The 18,377-nt window shown below is 38.9% G+C and overlaps 1 protein-coding gene and 1 non-coding gene across 2 annotated transcripts in view; one reads left to right on the forward strand and one right to left on the reverse strand.

Moving 5' to 3' along the window:
• MARCHF11 (membrane associated ring-CH-type finger 11) overlaps nt 1–18,377 on the forward strand; it is a 117,962-nt gene that overhangs the window by 13,953 nt on the left and 85,632 nt on the right.
• On the reverse strand, nt 3,518–3,589 carry TRNAC-ACA (transfer RNA cysteine (anticodon ACA)). The gene has a single exon. It is a non-coding gene; the product is annotated as a tRNA-Cys (tRNA).

An 18,377-nucleotide genomic window follows, 5' to 3' on the forward strand; every position in this document is an offset into this window, starting at 1 on the left:
TTTCCATGGAATTCTCCAGGCAAAAATACTGGAGTGGGTTGCCATTTCCTTTTTCAGGGATCTTCCCAACCCAGGGATCAAACCCAGGTCTCCTGCACTGCAGGCAGATTCTTTACCAACTAAGCTACCAGAGAAGCTTAGTAAAGCTTAGTAAAATGTGGAGCTTAGTCAATAGTAATGTACCAGGGTTGATCTACTAAATTGTGACAAACGTACCTTAGTGATGTTAGGTGCTGACCGTAGGAGAAACTGTGTGTGGCGTATATGGGAACTCTTTGTGCTATCTTTGCAACTTTTATGTACATCTAAAGCCACTCTAAAAGTCATTTTTTTTTTAAAGGTATGGGAAACACTAAGTGTATCCAGATAGAAGGGGTAAGTAAGGAAAGTCTTTCTGAGGTGATGATAGTCGAGCTTAGACCTAAAGATTGATGCTAATCACCCTGAAAGGAGGAGCAGCTAGCTTAAAGACTCGAAATAATGAAGAGCTTGTTGTATTGGATGGAATAAAAGGAGATCCATGAGTGAGGAAGAGTAGGAGATGTTGGGGAGGTAGGGATGCACCTTACCGCGCAGCACACTGTGATAGATTTGTGTTTCATTCTAAGAGCCATGGGACATCATTGTAGAGTTTCAGGCAGAGGAGTAAAATAATAAAAGTAACAAATACCTTCGGTTGCTTTGTAACGCCTGGATTGGAAGGAACCTGGGCTGAGAGGAGGGATGCTGCTAGAATGCTCCCTGATGGATAGGAAGGAGGTAACAGGGGTTCCTATTCAGATGATGGCAGCAAAGATGAAGAGAAGTGTATCCAAAATGCTTTGAAAGTAGAAGCAAGAGTTAACAATTTTTTTTTGTAATTTATTTCATGACAAAACACCTGAACTGAGTTGAAGCTGTTTATAGTCTTTTTCTAAGGCAGTGTCAGTTTTCATATATTTTGCTGTAGAAATATTGTGATCGATTACAGGATATTGACCTAGACCCTGCTGAGCATGAAGGATCTTATATAATACAATAAAAATGCAACATACTTTAAAAATATGGACAATTTGAAATTCTGAAACACATATGGTCTGAAGTGTTTTGGGTAAGGGATTTTGCTCTAACATATGGTCTATTCTGGAGAGTATTCCCTGTGCTCTTAAGAAGAGTATATATTCTGCTCTTGTTGAGTGATGTATTCTATAAAGGTCTGTTTGGTGTCGTTAGTTTATTTCCTTGTTGGCCTTCTGTCTAGTTAAAAGTGAGGTATTGAAGTCTCCAAATGTTATTGTTAAATTGTCTATTTCTCTCTTCAATTCTCCCAGTTTTTTCTTTATGTATTTTGGGGCTCTGTTATTAAGTGCAGATACATTCATAACTGTTACGTCTTGATGGACTGACTTTTTTTTTTTTTAATGACAAAATGTTCTTGGTCCCTAGTAACAATTTTATCTGTAAGATACTAGTATAGTTATCCCAGCTGTCTTTTGGATATGTCTGTATGATTTATCTTCATTCTTTTTATTTTCAACCTATTTGTTTCTTGAATCTAAATCGTGTCTCTTGCAGACAACACATCATTGGATTATTGGGTAAAAGCGTTTGGACCTGTATGTAGTTATTCCTGTAATAGTGTCTAACGAAAATCAACAAATGTTTTTTTTTTTTTAATTTTATTTTATTTTTAAACTTTACAATATTGTATTAGTTTTGCCAAATATCGAAATGAATCCGCCACAGGTATACCTGTGTTCCCCATCCTGAACCCTCCTCCCTCCTCCCTCCCCATTCCCTCCCTCTGGGTCGTCCCAGTGCACCAGCCCCAAGCATCCAGTATCGTGCATCAAACCTGGACTGGCGACTTGTTTCATACATGATATTATACATGTTTCAATGCCATTCTCCCAAATCTCCCCACCCTCTCCCTCTCCCACAGAGTCCATAAGACTGATCGATACATCAGTGTCTCTTTTGCTGTCTCGTACACAGGGTTATTGTTACCATCTTTCTAAATTCCATATATATGCATTAGTATACTGTATTGGTGGTTTTTTTTTTTCTGGCTTACTTCACTCTGTATAATAGGTTCCAGTTTCATCCATCTCATTAGAACTGATTCAAATATATTCTTTTTAATGGCTGAGTAATACTCCATTGTGTGTTGTTAGCATTGCTTGAAAGGAACTATATCATCTGAGGCTTGATGTGAGTAATTGAGAATTTGTGGAACCCTAGGCTTTTCTAATAAATAGGATATTCTTCTAGCCATTCATAAATACTTAACTATTTCTTCTAAGTCTCCAAAGCCCCCTGAGTATGAGCATTTTGACACAATTAACCTTTGTAATTTTAGATCTTTTTATACACTTGTTATACATCTTCTAGAGGAGCTGAGATTATATGTAGGTCAGTGTGCTATAATGGACAAAACATAGACTTTAGCAACATGCAGACCAGGGTCTAAATTTTAGCTCAGCTACACACTAAGTTGTGTGACCCACAGTGATACCGTATGTATTCATTCAAAGTTAAATCAGGTAGCATTTTCAAAGTTCTTGGGGTGTAACTGTTTTAATAGTTCTGTTAGAACAAGAGTTTGAACACATAAAATTCTGCTAGGTTTTGGATTTGTTGTTTATTCATTTACATTCATCCATTTAATCCAGCAAATATTTATTAATTACTTACTAGGCCAGGCACTGTTCTAAGGGTTGGAGATAAACAGAAGAGTAAGCAAAAGAAATAAAATTCCTGCCCTCAGAGGGCATATACTCCAGAGAGGGAGACGGATAGTAAACAAATAAAAATTCCAAGTAAAAAAAATTAGTAAATTAATTCATTGTAAGTGCTAAGGGAAAAACTTTGGCCAAAAAGAGGGGTATGAAAAGCTGAGAGAGGTGGTTAAAATTTTAGATGAAATGGTTAGAAAAGTCTACCCATGCATGAGATTTGACACTGATTGACAGAAATTTTCCATATGTGGCTTTCTAGAGATACGAAGTAGGATATATTCATGAATGTTTAGGGGCTTCCCCAATAGCTCAGTGGGTAAAAAATCCACGTGCAATGAAGGAGACACAGGAGCCATGGGTTCAATCCCTGGGCTAGGAAGATCCCTGGTTTGAGAAGATCCCCTGGAGTAGGAAGTGGCAATCCACTCTGGTATTCTTGCCAGGAGAATCCCAGGGACAGAGGAACCTGGCAGGCTACAGTCCAAAGGGTTGCAAAGAGTCAGACATGAAAGCATGGCAGTGATGTTTACCATGGTTAGTTTTCCTAGTAAAGTACATTCCATTCTGGGCTTTAGTTTTCCATGAGTAGACCGACGAGGTCAATATTTTACAGCCTATAGTTTTCAAGTTTACATACATATATTAAAAACCTTGGTGAAAGTTGAAAGTGAAAGTTAAGTCACTCAGTCGTGTCCGACTCTTTGCGACCCCATGGCCTGTAGCCCGCCAGGCTCCTCCATCCATGGGATTCTCCAGGCAAGAGTACTGGAGTGGGTTGCCATTTCCCTCTCCAGGAGATGTTCCCTACCCGGGGATCGAACCCGGGTCTCCCGCATTGTAGGCAGAGGCTTTACCATCTGAGCCACCAGGGAAATACTTGGTAGTGGCCCTATTTCCTTGACCTGTTGTATATCTTGGATATTATGGTGAATGTTCAGACATTGGTTTTAAAAGCAAGGAAAAAGGCTACACAGTCATATATATATTAAGAGAAAAAGAATAGTGAAAAGTGTATTTTGGATTTTAAGAATCACAGATGCTCAATTTGTACTTCTTGAATTATTTAAATCATTTATGTTGCCACATTCACTGTTCAATCTATAGAATTATCAAGTGATTAGGATCTTAAATACAAACTATCATATATGAGAAACATGAGAAATTCAGCCTGTTTGGATTATAATTCTTTTTAACACTGATTTTTATAAATACAATGTATTTTATAAATATAGTGATAATAAAACAGTCTTCTAGGAGAAACACATTTTTTTTTTTCTGTTGAGAAACACACATTTTCTGAGATGGATTATTTTGAAGGGAAGCTCCATCATCTCATGGAATGCCATCCAAGAAACTTGATTAACTGGAGAATGAATGTGTGAGGCTGTAATTTTCAATGTACTGTAATTAGGAGCTTTTGACATGGCATGTACATGACTTGTAATGTACATGTACATGGCCACTCTGAAAGTCTTGCAGGGGCTGAAAGTGGAGAAGTGGCTTTTTATGTTGCTCCCTGGAACTGCAGAAATTGATATTTGGGTTTCCAAAATCCACTTGACATAAACGGCTTCCATTTGTCAGTGCAGTGGAATGCAGGGTACCCATCTTTTTTGAATCTCAGCCATTGACAGAGAATGAGCACAAAGGAGCTCTGAAGGTTGAACACTTCTTCTTCCTCCTCAGAAAACTTTTAATCATATGGAGACATTTTATCTCAGCTTATGGTACTTAGCTCACCAAAATGGGATAATCAGTTCCTCAGATTTGACGGGAAATGTCATCTGTAACTTAAAATCCCTGGGTTTCGAAGGCAGGAGCATAAGTGGGTTATTGACAATCTTTTATTCAGGAGAAAAGTGATGGTTACTTCACAGGGAGTGACATGTTATAAACATGTGCAGGAAGGAAGATAGATGTCCTTACAGCAAATACTCTCCATGGAACTCCAGTCTGGGTGTCCTGTGTTTGTAGTGAACTAGTTTAGATCTTCTGTTAAAAATCTAAAGCCTTTCAAGATAACTCAGTATCCTGAGAGTTTGTATAAAGGGCAAGCATCTGATGACTGGTATCCCCTTCATCAGTGAGATGTCAGAAAAACTTCACCATGCAACTCCGCCCTCTAGTGTTTCCTGATAACTACAGTCATGGTCTCAAAATTTGACCCATGGTACCCAGAATTTCACTAGGTTAGAGATATTTCTTTTTTTTTTTTCATTTTTTAAAATTTTTTACTATCTTTTTTTAAATTTTATTTTATTTTTAAACTTTACATAATTGTATTAGTTTTGCCAAATATCAAAATGAATCCACCACAGGTATACATGTGTTCCCCATCCTGAACCCTCCTCCCTCCTCCCTCCCCATGCCATCCCTCTGGGTCGTCCCAGTGCACTATATTTCACATCTTGTTTGAAAATAAATTTGGCCCAGGTTCCATTTGTATAAAAGGCTTTGACATCTGTTTTTGTTTACCTAATTTGTTTCAGAAAAGGTGCTACCCCCATTTGATTAGATTTTGATTAAATCAAACTTGTTTTCTTTATTCCACTTTGCAAATATGGAGGATTAAATTTTAGTCCATTGAGAGACTTTGGAATAACTATGTCTTAAATAGTTTAAGAATATAAATCATGTGAGCTCAAGAAGAATGTTAAATCCATTTAAAGTTATTTTAGGAAGCACATTCACATGTGATTCCGCACTGAATATCTAGGTGCAACAAGTTTACATAGAAGACGATTATGACATCTTGCATCCCTGTCAAAGCTGTGGTTTTCCTTGTAGTCATGTATGGATGTGAGAGCTGGACCATAAAGAAAGCTAAGTGCTGAAGAATTGATGCTTTTGAACTGTGGTGTTGGAGAAGACTCTTGAGTCCCTTGGACAGCAAGGAGGTCAAACCAGTCTCTCCTAAAGGTAATCAATCCTGAATATTCATTGTAAGGGCTGATGCTGAAGCTGAAGCTCCAATATTTTGGCCACCTGATATGAAGAACTGACTCATTGGAAAAGACCCTGATGCTGGGAAAGATTGAAGGCAGGAGAAGGGGATGGCAGAGAATGAGATGGTTGGATGGCATCACCGACTTGATGGACATGAGTTTGAGCAAGCTCTGGGAGTTGGTGATGGACAGGGAAGCCTGGTGTGCTGCAGTCCATGGGTTAAGCATGACTGAGCAATTGAACTGAAATGAGAATCTTTGTCAAAATATTTGCAATATATTGATGATCAAGTATTTTATATATTTTGGAAAAAAGATAAAAATATCCTTAGTATTTGGATTAATGTATTTAAGAGAAACTGCCCCTGTTGTTATTCAGTCACTAAGTCGTGTCCAACTCTTCGCAACCTCGTGAACTGCAGCAAGTCAATTTTCCTTGTCCTTGACCATCTCCCAGAGTTTATTCAAACTCATGTCCATTGAGTCAGTGATGCTGCCTCATCTCATCCTCTGCCTCACGCTTCTCCTCTTGTCCTCAATTTTCCCCAGCATCAGGGTCTTTTCCATAAGTCAGTTCTTTGCATCAGGTGGCCAAACAACTGGAGCTTCAGCTTCAGCATCAGTCCTTCCAATGAATATTCAGGGTTGATTTCCTTTAGGATTGACTGGTTTGATTTCCTTGCTGTCCAAGGGACTCTCAAGAGTCTTTTCCAGCACCACAATTCTAAAGCATCAATTCTTAAGAGAAACTATTGATCAAATATTGGGGCGGTTTTATTACTTGAAAGAGAAACTGATCACATTTCAGCTTCTTTTGTTCAGCTTCAGATTTTTCAAAGAGGCCCTTTTATTTTGCTGCAGGCAACATTTTTAAACAGAGAATTAGATGAGAAGCAATTTTCATGATGTAAAACTTATGAACTATATGTGAAAATGAGGTTTTTAACTACTGATGATTGTTTTACTAATGGTGAGCCATCTTGCTTGAGGGAGAAAATTTTTCCAGGAGGCTTAAGTTCTTAGTTAATAACCAGAGGAACCTTAATTAAGCAGTTACTATTGAGGCCCCAGCCACCTCCTGAGGTTTATCACTGTGGGGAGGGATGGTGGAGAGACAGTGTTTCTGTCTGGTTTGAGTACCCTCAAAATAACTAGAGTAAATAAAAAGAAATAGCAGAAGTAAAAGGAATGATAAGTAGAGTTTTCTTTTTACAAGTGGGGAACATAATTTTATTTTAGAGATAGAAAGGTTTCCAAGAATATTAATAGGGGTATTAGACAAACTTACTTGTCTTGAAGGGTGTTAATATCCTTTCCAAGTCAATGAGGCCATAGGTAGTCTTGGTTCCATGCTCAGAAACTAAGACCTATTAGTTATTTTGTGTGTGTGCGTGTGTGTTAAACTTGTGGTTTATTTTCTAAGTAGTCTTGGTAATGTGATTATACAAAATTGCCTGTGGTTAGAAAACTCAGATGTTTTTAAACTTTATATTTTACATTGGAGTATAGCCGTTAACAATGTTGTGATAGTTTCAGGTTTTCGGTAGAGTGACTCTATAGCCACACATACACAAATATTCATTCTATCCCATACTCCCCTCCCAACCAGGCTGCCACATTAGCATTGAGCAGAGTTCCCTGTGCTGTATAGTAGGACCTGTTAGTTATTGAAAATGAATAATACGTAACTATCAATAGGTCAAAGAGCTCAGTTTGTGATACTGTCCCTGCCTTCTTGGCTGAGTAACTCAATTATCAAGAAGTACCAGAAAGCATGGTAAAGGTAGAAGGAATGTTACGCTCTGTTGGGGAAAATGATTTCAGCACTGTGGTGTCCAGACTCATAGCTGGGGCAGGGGGCTTGTAGAAAGCTTCTGAGAGACAATTATGTAGGCATAACATTCATTAAATATATATATATTTTTGGGGGGGGGGAAGAAATTTTTATTTTTATTATTTTTTTTTATTATTTTTATTATCTTAAATTTTTAAGAACCCATCCTTAACCCTCCTCCCTCCTCCCTCCCCATACCATCCCTCTGGGTCATTAAATATATTTTAAATAGGGATAATGTGAGGGGGATTTTAAGTGAACAGATAAACATTTAAAAGAAATACACTGTCTCTTCCATAAAGATGCACATTTAGTTCTTTTGCCTTATCAAAAATTGAAAAGTATTTTGAGACCAGACAAGATTTTAAAAAGCTGAACATGATAATAATTGCATAAATTAGCATGATAAATTTACAGTTGAGTATCTTGGTCGTGTATAAGTTTTAGTTTCGACAGCTGGAAAAATGTTCCTCATCAGATTTTCATACGGTGAGAAAAATGGCTTACATTGCTTGGTAAATGCCCTTTTCTCTCTGAGTAGCAAACCATAGGTGCTAAATGAAATAAACACAGAATAAATTAAAATTATTTTGCAAGGGTGATAACATGCTTTCAGTGGTTAAATCTTATAGCAAAATGAAAGCATATTCATTTTTAAGGTGTTATTGCAATGGAGAGTTAATAGCAAATTGCGACAATTTTCAATGAAAAGCATAACGTTTCATTAAGAGTAAGGAGAGGAATTCTTATATTAATCGTGTATATGCATTACTCGTTCTGTGTGAAAACATATTCGTTTAACCATTTCCCAGCAGCTTCACATAGATATAAGACTAGTATTTCCATAAAGAACTACGAGAATAATGGCCATGGTTGAAGGCAGTTTTAGTTTATAGTTTGAAGACAAGGCCCTAACTTCAAATAAGGTGCTAATTATATATAGATGACAGTTCTGCGATATGTAAAGAAAACACAGAACTCCTTATCAACTGTGAGTCAGAATTTGGCCAGCACATTAGAAGTAAAGAGAAGCTCATTTCTCATATGGTATCAGAATCCAGTGATGGAATTTCTTTTAGATATCTGGTCAAAACTAGACAGTGCCAGCAAAGTGACCTTACAATGATTAAATTATACAATTACTATCTTTTAAGTATCTAATAAATCCACTCAGAACTCAGTACAAAATTATATTGCTTTATCTACTTAGAGATATTTATGGATTAAAATGAACTTGATTGCACAGTGAGCAGCAGTGCAAAGTGATGTAGATTAGACAAGCGTTTACTTTAAGCAAATCCCAATATGTCATTTCCAGGACTGAAAATATTTCTGAAGTATGGTTGAGAGCTATCTGCTATAGGAGGATTAGAGTACGTTTGAGCATCTCCCCTTGGACACGCTTTCTCTGCGGCAGAGCCTTTGAAGAACTCGGAAAATAAGCGTGTTTATTGTAAAGTTTGTGTCGTACTACAAGACACCTATGGAGATTCTTACTGATAATAATAATAGCTGTTGTTTATTGAGATCTTAGGTGCTTAAGAGGCATTGCCTCATTTAATTCTCAAAAATACTGTAAGAATGAACATCTGGAAAACTGTATCTTACGTGGAGGTGCTTCAGTTTAAGTGTGTCCACATCCACAGGATCAGCCAAACTCTCTGGAGTTCAGTGAATTTAAATCAGTTGGGGAAAATGGGAAAACCCTTTCCAATCAGTTAAGGAGACTGAATGCTAGTTTATGAGTCACCGCATATAGTGGCTCAATGGTGAAGAATCTGCCGGTAGTGTGGGAGACACAGGGTTGGTCCCTGGTCCAGGAAGACCCCCTGGAGAAGGAAATGGCAACCCACTCCGGTATTCTTGCCTGGAGAACCCCATGGACAGAGGAGCCTGGCGGGCTGCAGTGCACGGGGTCACAGAGTTTCAGACACAATTTAGTGACTGAACAACTACAGCAACAACATGTCACTCTGAGATTTGGGATAAATTTAATAATTTACTGAACTGTTTTTACACAGATAACTCAGGAAAACATAATATTGTCAAAAAGCATGTTATAACTGTAATAATTGAGGTAATATAGAGACCAGTAAAAAATGAATAATCTCTCTTTATTGACCCTCAAGGCCCCACCCTAATCCAAGTAATCACTGTTAAAATTAAAACATTGGTCTGTATACTTCAAGTCCTTTTTGAAGAATGCATTTACATGTATATACATATATGTTTGTGCAATTATAGTATTTTTTCCTCACTTCATGCTTGATTCTTTAGTTTCTTTTACTTGATAGTATGTATTACACAAGACTATTATTTTTTTAATTAATACATTAATTATATTCTTCAGACTGAATCTAACAGTTAATTAACAGTTTTTCTGTTAAAAGACACTTAGGTTATAATTTTTCACTGTTATAAAAGTGCTGCAGATAACTCTACATACATGTTGGGAACATAACAGTAGGGTGGAGGCAGACATGGAAATGTTGGGGTTTAGGGTATGTACCGTACACTTTGGAAAGACAAAGTCACTTCCCAGTTGACCACCATCTCCACTGTCTTAATATGACGCTCCATCAGCAGTGTAGGTGAGCATTTTCCGTATCTTCACCAACACTGGCAATCATCAATTATTGATAGTAAACTAAATTATTAATGTTTTATAAAAACGATACTTTGTTATTTGAAATTGCATTTCCTTAATAATCAGTGAACTGGAGCACTGCTTTTTGTGTTTACTGACCATTGGCATTTCTCTGTGTGTGCAGATTACATGCTCATACCCTTGGTTTGTTTTTGATTGAGACCAAGTTTATTTTAAAAATTTATGTTCATGTCTTTACAGATTTTGCCCTTTTCTTGACCAGCTTGGTCCATCAGTTTCTCTTATATAACTTAGAATCTATTGGGTTATAGACATTAACAAGTCATCATGCAGTTAGTTTTTAAATGTATAAGGATTATCTTTGTGTTACTGATTTTTAATTGAATAGCCTTGTGATTAGAAAACATACTTGATAAGAATTCAGTGTTTCAACATTTGCTGAGACTTCAATTTTGGCCAACGGTATGGGTAATTTCTGCAGCTACGTAATGTGTGCTTGAAAAGAATGTGTTTTCTTCAGTTATTGGATGCAGTTTCTCAGGTCTGATTGGATTGTCCAGTATGGCTTGCCTCACCGCTTACAGAATTCTTGAGTTCCTAAGGTGAAGTTAACAGATTTGCTGGATGTGTGACTACAAAAAGCCTCTTGCATCACTTTCTCAACCGTGTCAGATAGGATTTGGTTTAGATGCCAGTGGTGAATATCCAAAATACCCAGAGCTCAGAAAAGATAAGAATTTCTTTCTCTCTTTCATAAAAATGTCAGGTAAGGTGCTCTGGTCCTGTGCAAGTACTCCATGTGTCAGAGCCCAAGTTCTTCCTCGTATTGTCCTGATATATGAGACCCTCATCTCATGGTCTCCTTGCCAATGTTGGCTGCTTTAGCTCCAGACATTACACCTACTTTCCATGATGAAGGGAAAAAGAAGGGAAAGAATCTTTCTCAAGAGATGTGTGGAAATGTCTTGAGGCCGCTTCCCAGAAGTGGTGCACAGTGCTTCAGACTATGTCCCATGGTCCGTAATTTAGTCTTATGACTTTATCCAGCTAAAGGGCAAGTTAAGTAAAGTCTTTATTCTGTGACCTGACTAATCTGGGGAGTTCTTTAACAAAAGGGATGAATAGGTATTGAGTAGCAATTAACTGTCTCTGCCATAACCAGTTTCCATCAATATGTACATATATCAATTGATACTGTATTGAATGCAAATATCTTGAAATGTAAAGAATACCGCTTTAATTTTGTGTGCCATCTTTGTTAAAATACTTAGAACTCCACCTTTTCTACATCCTAAACATAACTCTGAGCATCTGTATCCCTTCTTAAGAGCTTTTTCAGCAACTACAGGTTGCCTACTGAGTCATATTCTTGCTTTCTAGCACAGTGGTCAAGGTCTTAATTAACCTTGTCATAGCTTAAGTTACCAAGGTATGCCTGCTTCCTGGGCTTCTTCTTGCAATCCTGGTAAAGAGTTATTCTTATTTTCCCAACATGAACCCTGCCGTAGTTCCTATGCCGGTGATGCTCCTTTATCATCTAGGAAGTGTGCTTTCTCTATTTTCTACATGGAGAAATCTCTTGCTTTCCAAGTCTAATTCGAAAGCCACTTGTCCATTGAGCTGTCTCTGATCACTCCAGAATGTGCATTATCTTCCCATTGGAACCACATTGACACTTTATCTTTTCTGTAATTGTGTACACATTTTGTCTCTCTGCTACACCGGGAGACTTGTGAGGGCAGATCTAGTGCCTGAGTTACTTTCCATCCTCTCTGCCTGCTGCTGCTGCTAAGTCGCTTCAGTCGTGTGTATAATATTGGGCAATAATATATCAATAAAGGGGTAAATAAAGTGAATGATTGATTGCTTATAAAATGTGTGTATTTAGTGCCATAATATTTATTTTATACAAATCTATAGTATTAAATTACATTCATGTAATTCTTTTTCTGTGTGGTCCAAATGATATGGTTGGTTCTTGATCACAGTAATAAGCAGAGATGCTTTCAGTTCAAAGATAACATGACCAGCTGCAGGTGGTGAGAGAAACATGATCCTACTTACTGGCATATCTTAATATTTTAACAGTTTTATTCTTAGCCAAACAGAGGAAGCAGAATTTAGAAACAATGCCAGTTCCTGAAATTGGATTCATCAGGGGGCACATTATTTCATAAACTTTGGGAAAGAGTGATGAAACATCTCGGGTTCCATTTGTGTCTCTGATGGAGAGTAAGAAATGGATGTCTGGTTTTGCTGTGAAAGCTGTTTGTAGGTAATCTTATCCTATGGTTTTATATCTATCTTGTCTCAAACAGGATTTCTTTACATCAGACTGGATCTTGCCAAAATTTGGTTTAGTGTCTCTAAGATGAATGAATAAAAAAGGCTTGCTATGCTTTGTGACACGGATCTTGATCATACTGTTATTACTCTTACATTGTACATATACTCAGAACATGTGCTTTAACTCTATTTTTGCAAGTTGGTGCAGAAACTTGGGACAAATCTCATGTTTGGACAGAAACTGAAAAAGGTCTTTGTTAGACAGATGGGTAGGCAGGTAGAAACTGTCTGGTTCATATCACACTCACCATGAGTATCTCAATCAGTGTGTATTCATCTTGATAGATACACAAAAGCTTCATTTGGAAAAAGTCATTTAATCATAATGGAACTGTGAGAGAAATAAAAATATAAAACTCAACTAAAAAGTGTCTTGTGCTTGATAACTGAGATGCTGGAAATATAACTACTAATGTCAGGTCAGAACACAAGTATCGCTGTCATCACAGCTGTTTGAAAAATTTCTGAAAGTGCAAGTTAACGCAATTCGGAAAGAGATCCAAAAAAATGGACATATGTTTCTTTCCCTGACACTTGCCTCAAGAGAGAATATTACTGTTTGCCTTCGCCTCCAAATGATAGCAACAAAAAAAACAAAACCCAAATAGTCATTATTATTTTATTTGCATTCTTTTGGTTAGTGGGAGTTTGGATATCTTTTCATATGTTTATTGGCGAAGTTAAGAGTGAGCGTTGAAATGTTTACTTATGGCAATAACTAGAGACATGGAAGGGAGAATTCTGATTGACATCACTTTTCGATAGCTCCCATCTCTCTCTCTCTCTCTCACACACACACACACACACGCACACACACACACACAAGCACGTGTGCTCATAAGGCGAAGTAAATAACTAAGCTGCCAGGTTTGTCTTGCTAGGAGAAGGAAATGGCACCCCACTCCAGTTTTCTTGCCTGGAAAATCCCATGGACGGAAGGCCTGGTGGGCTGTAGTCCATGGGGTCGATAAAAGTCAGACACAACTGAGCGACTTCACTTTCACTTTTCACTTTCATGCATTGGAGAAGGAAATGGCAACCCACTCCAGTGTTCTTGCCTGGAGGATCCCAGGGATGGGGGAGCCTGGTGGGCTGCCATCTATGGGGTTGCACAGAGTCGGACACGACTGAAGCGACTTAGCAGCAGCAGCAGACAAAGTAATTAATCAATCTCCAAGAGTGAGATGTGTGGGGGAGTGGTTCTGGGAAACAGATTTGGGTCCTATAAACTGATACTCTGTTTTAGGAAAGTAATCTAGGAATGTTTATACAAATATAAAATCTTCAACTCTTTGACTTGGCAATCACACCTTGAGATTTACTCTAAGGATATAATTATACAAGTCTGAAATGGTGTATATACTACGATATTGACTTCTGTCTTGTTTGTGATAGAAAAATATTGGAAAAGATTTAAATGCTCATCCATCAGGGTATTGTACACCATATAGTAGTACGAAACCAATGAAATGTATGGACTTGGGAGAATTTCTGCATTGTTACTTTGAAAACAAAATGAAGGTTCCAGAGCACATGTATGTTCTAATTCTACTTTGTGGTTGAATAGATAGGTAGATTCATATCTATATATCTAAACATATCTATGAATGTAAAGAGATAGTTAGAAAAAACATTTGCTAAAATATTGACATTGATAATTAAAAATCTAACTGGGAAGATGAGCTGGTAAAGATTCCACCTGCAGTGCAGGAGACCTGGATTCAATCCCTGGGTTGGGAAGATCCCCTGGAGAAGGGAATGGCTACCATCTCCAGTTTACTGGCCTGGAGAATGCCTTGGACTGTATATAATCCATGGGGTTGCAAACAGAAACAACTGAGCAACTTTCACTTTCAATTGGGCTGCTGCTGCTGCTAAGTTGCTTCAGTCGTGTCCGACTCAGCCCACCAGGCTCCGCCATCCCTGGGATTCTCCAGGCAAGAACACTGGAGTGGGTTGCCATTTCCTTCTCCAATGCATGAAAGTGAAAAGTGGAAGTGAAGTCGCTCAGTAAGTGTCCAACTTTTTGTGACCCCATGGACTGCAGCCTACCAGGCTCCTCCATCCATGGGATTTTCCAGGCAAGAGTACTGGAGTGGGTTGCCATTGCCTTCTCCGTTCAACTGGGCAGATACATGCAAATTCAAAGCTTATGGGGAGCAATGAGAGATACAGTGAATTCTTAAGGTCTCAGGGTTTCAGAGAAGGGGAAGCTTTGTGTAGCAAGAAAGGTCAGAGGGGCTCACATAGTAGGAAGCACTTGGATTGATTCATTTACCCAAGGTAGGGTTTGAGTGGGTAAAGAGGTGGGAACAGCATCTTAGGTGGGAGTAAAGCATTCATCTGCCTCATTGATATGAAGCAGTGAGGTCACACACCAAGAATCACGTATAAGTTATGGCCTGCAGACTGAAGGAGCTTATAGTCTAGTGGAGAATAAAAGCACCTAAGTTACAATCCAGTGTGGAACATGCATCTATAAAACTGTGCCCAGGGCACTGTGAGAATACTGAAGATGGGTACTTACCTAAGTCTAGAGGGTGGTGAATGAGGGGGAGGGGGGACGGGGAGGGGCTCCATGGGGGAAGTTTCCAGGAGTGGCGAGTGTGAGCGGAAACTCAGAGGGTGAGTTAGCTATGTGGGGAGTGAATAATGCTAGAAATAAATGTGAGTGTTTACCTCAGTTTTGATGGTTACATGTATAGAAGAGGCTGCCTCCAACCTACCAACAGGAAATGAATACATTGATGAAAATGAAAGAGGAGAGAGAAAAAGTTGGCTTAAAAACTCAACATTCAGAAAACTAAGATCATGGCATCTGGTCCCATCACTTCATGGCAAATAGATGGGGAAACAATGGAATCAGTGACAGACTTTATTTTGGGGGGCTCCAAAATCACTGCAGATGGTGACTGCAGCCATGAAATTCAAAGACACTTGCTCCTTGGAAGAAAAGTTATGACCAACCTAGACAGCATATTAAAAAGCAGAGACACATGAAAAGATGCTCAACATCACTCATTATCAGAGAAATGCAAATCAAGACCACTATGAGGTACCATTTCACACCAGTCAGAATGGCTGCGATCCAAAAGTCTACAAATAATAAATGCTGGAGAGGGTGTGGAGAAAAGGGAACCCTCTTACACTGTTGGTGGGAATGCAAACTAGTACAGCCACTATGGAGAACAGTGTGGAGATTCCTTAAAAAACTGGAAAGAGAACTGCCTTATGACCCAGCAATCCCACTGCTGGGCATACACACTGAGGAAACCAGAAGGGAAAGAGACACGTGTACCCCAATGTTCATCGCAGCACTGTTTATAATAGCCAAGACATGGAAGCAACCTAGATGTCCATCAGCAGATGAATGGATAAGAAAGCAGTGGTACATATACACAATGGAGTATTACTCAGCCATTAAAAAGAATACATTTGAATCAGTTCTAATGAGGTGGATGAAACTGGAGCCTATTATACAGAGTGAAGTAAGCCAGAAGGAAAAACATAAATACAGTATTCTAATGCATATATATGGAATTTAGAAAGATGGTAACAATAACCCTGTGTACGAGACAGCAAAAGAGACACTGATGTATAGAACAGTCTTATGGACTCTGTGGGAGAGGGAGAGGGTGGGAAGATTTGGGAGAATGACATTGTAACATGTAAAATATCATGTAAGAAATGAGTTGCCAGTCCAGGTTTGATGCACGATACTGGATGCTTGGGGCTAGTGCACTGGGACGACCCAGAGGGATGGTATGGGGAGGGAGGAGGGAGGAGGGTTCAGGATGGGGAACACATGTATACCTGTGGTGGATTCATTTTGATATTTGGCAAAACTAATACAATTATGTAAAGTTTAAAAATAAAATAAAATTAAAAAAAAAAAAAAAAAAAAAAGCAGAGACATTACTTTGCCAACAAAAGTTCATCTAGTCAAAGCTATGGTTTTTCCAGTAGTCACGTATGGATGTGAGAGTTGGGCTATAAAGAAAGCTGAGCACCTAAGAATTGATGATTTTGAACTATGGTGTTGGAGAAGACTCTTGAGAGTCCCTTGGACTGCAAGGAGATCCAACAAGTCCATCCTAAAGGAAATTAGTCCTGAATATTCATTGGAAGGACTGATGCTGAAGCTGAAACTTCAATCCTTTGGCTACCTGATGGGAAGAACTGACTCATTTGAAAAGATCCCAAGGCTGGAAAAATTGAAGGTAGGAAGAGAAGCGGACAACAGAGTATGAGATGGTTGGATGGCATCGCCGACTCAATGGACATGAGTTTGAGTAAATTCTGGGAGTTGGTGATGGACAGGGAGGCCTGGCGTGCTGCAGTCCATGGGGTCACAAGGAGTTGGACATGACTGAGCAACTGAACTGAACTGGTCTTGTGTGGGTATGATACCTCCTCTTCTCTGTCCCCTGCTAGGAGTACAGGTACTTACAGGATTGTGTCTCCTCCTTTCATACCAGACTCTTTGTGGATCTTTTTTTATTGCTTTGCTTGTAGAAAAGTCCTTTCGCCAGCCTCCTGGTCATCTTCAGTAAGAGGTGCTCCTCATGTGGTTGTATTTTTGACATGTTCATGGTGGGAGGTGAGCTCAGCATCTGCTTACTTGACCATCTCCAGCTCTATCACCTAGTAGAGAGCATACTGGTATACCCACATCCAGTCTTCCTCATGATTAACATCTTATATTAGTTACTATGGTGGACCTAGAGCCAGACATCCTGGAATGTGAAGTCAAGTGGGCCTTAGAAAGCATCACTACGAACAAAGCTAGTGGAGCTGATGGAATTCCAGTTGAGCTATTCCAAATCCTGAAAGATGATGCTGTGAAAGTGCTGCACTCAATATGCCAGCAAATTTGGAAAACTCAGCAGTGGCCACAGGACTGGAAAAGGTCAGTTTTCATTCCAATCCCAAAGAAAGGCAATGCCAAAGAATGCTCAAACTACCACACAATTGCACTCATCTCACACGCTAGTAAGGTAATGCTCAAAATTCTCCAAGTTAGGCTTCAGCAATATGTGAACCGTAAACTTCCTGATGTTTAAGCTGGTTTTAGAAAAGGCAGAGGAACCAGAGATCAAATTGCCAACATCCGCTGGATCATAGAAAAAGCAAGAGAGTTCCAGAAAAACATCGATTTCTGCTTTATTGACTACGCCAAAGCCTTTGACTGTGTGGATCACAGTAAACTGTGGAAAATTCTGAAAGAGATGGGAATACCAGACTACCTGATCTGCCTCTTGAGAAATTTGTATGCAGGTCAGGAAGCAACAGTTAGAACTGGACATGAAACAACAGACTGGTTCCAAATAGGAAAGGGAGTACATCAAGGCTATATATTGTCACCCTGCTTATTTAACTTATATGCAGAGTACATCATGAGAAACCCTGGGCTGGAAGAAACACAAGCTGGAATCAAGATTGCCGGGAGAAATATCAATAACCTCAGATATGCAGATGACACCACCATTATGGCAGAAAGTGAAGAGGAACTCAAAAGCCTCTTGATGAAGGTGAAAGTGGAGAGTGAAAAAGTTAGCTTAAAGCTCAACATTCAGAAAACGAAGATCATGGCATCTGGTCCCACCACTTTGTGGGAAATAGATGGGGAAACAGTGGAAACAGTGTCAGACTTTATCTTTTTGGGCTCCAAAATCACTACAGATGGTGACTGCAGCCATGAAATTAAAAGACGCTTACTCCTTGGAAGGAAAGTTATGACCAACCTAGATAGCATATCCAAAAGCAGAGACATTACTTTGCCAACAAAGGTTCGTCTAGTCAAGGCTATGGTTTTTCCTGTGGTCATGTATGGATGTGAGAGTTGGAATGTGAAGAAGGCTGAGCGCTGAAGAATTGATGCTTTTGAACTGTGGTGTTGGAGAAGACTCTTGAGAGTCCCTTGGACA

Source organism: Bos taurus, chromosome 20 (assembly GCF_002263795.3).
Source record: "Bos taurus isolate L1 Dominette 01449 registration number 42190680 breed Hereford chromosome 20, ARS-UCD2.0, whole genome shotgun sequence".
Taxonomy (NCBI): domain Eukaryota; kingdom Metazoa; phylum Chordata; class Mammalia; order Artiodactyla; family Bovidae; genus Bos; species Bos taurus.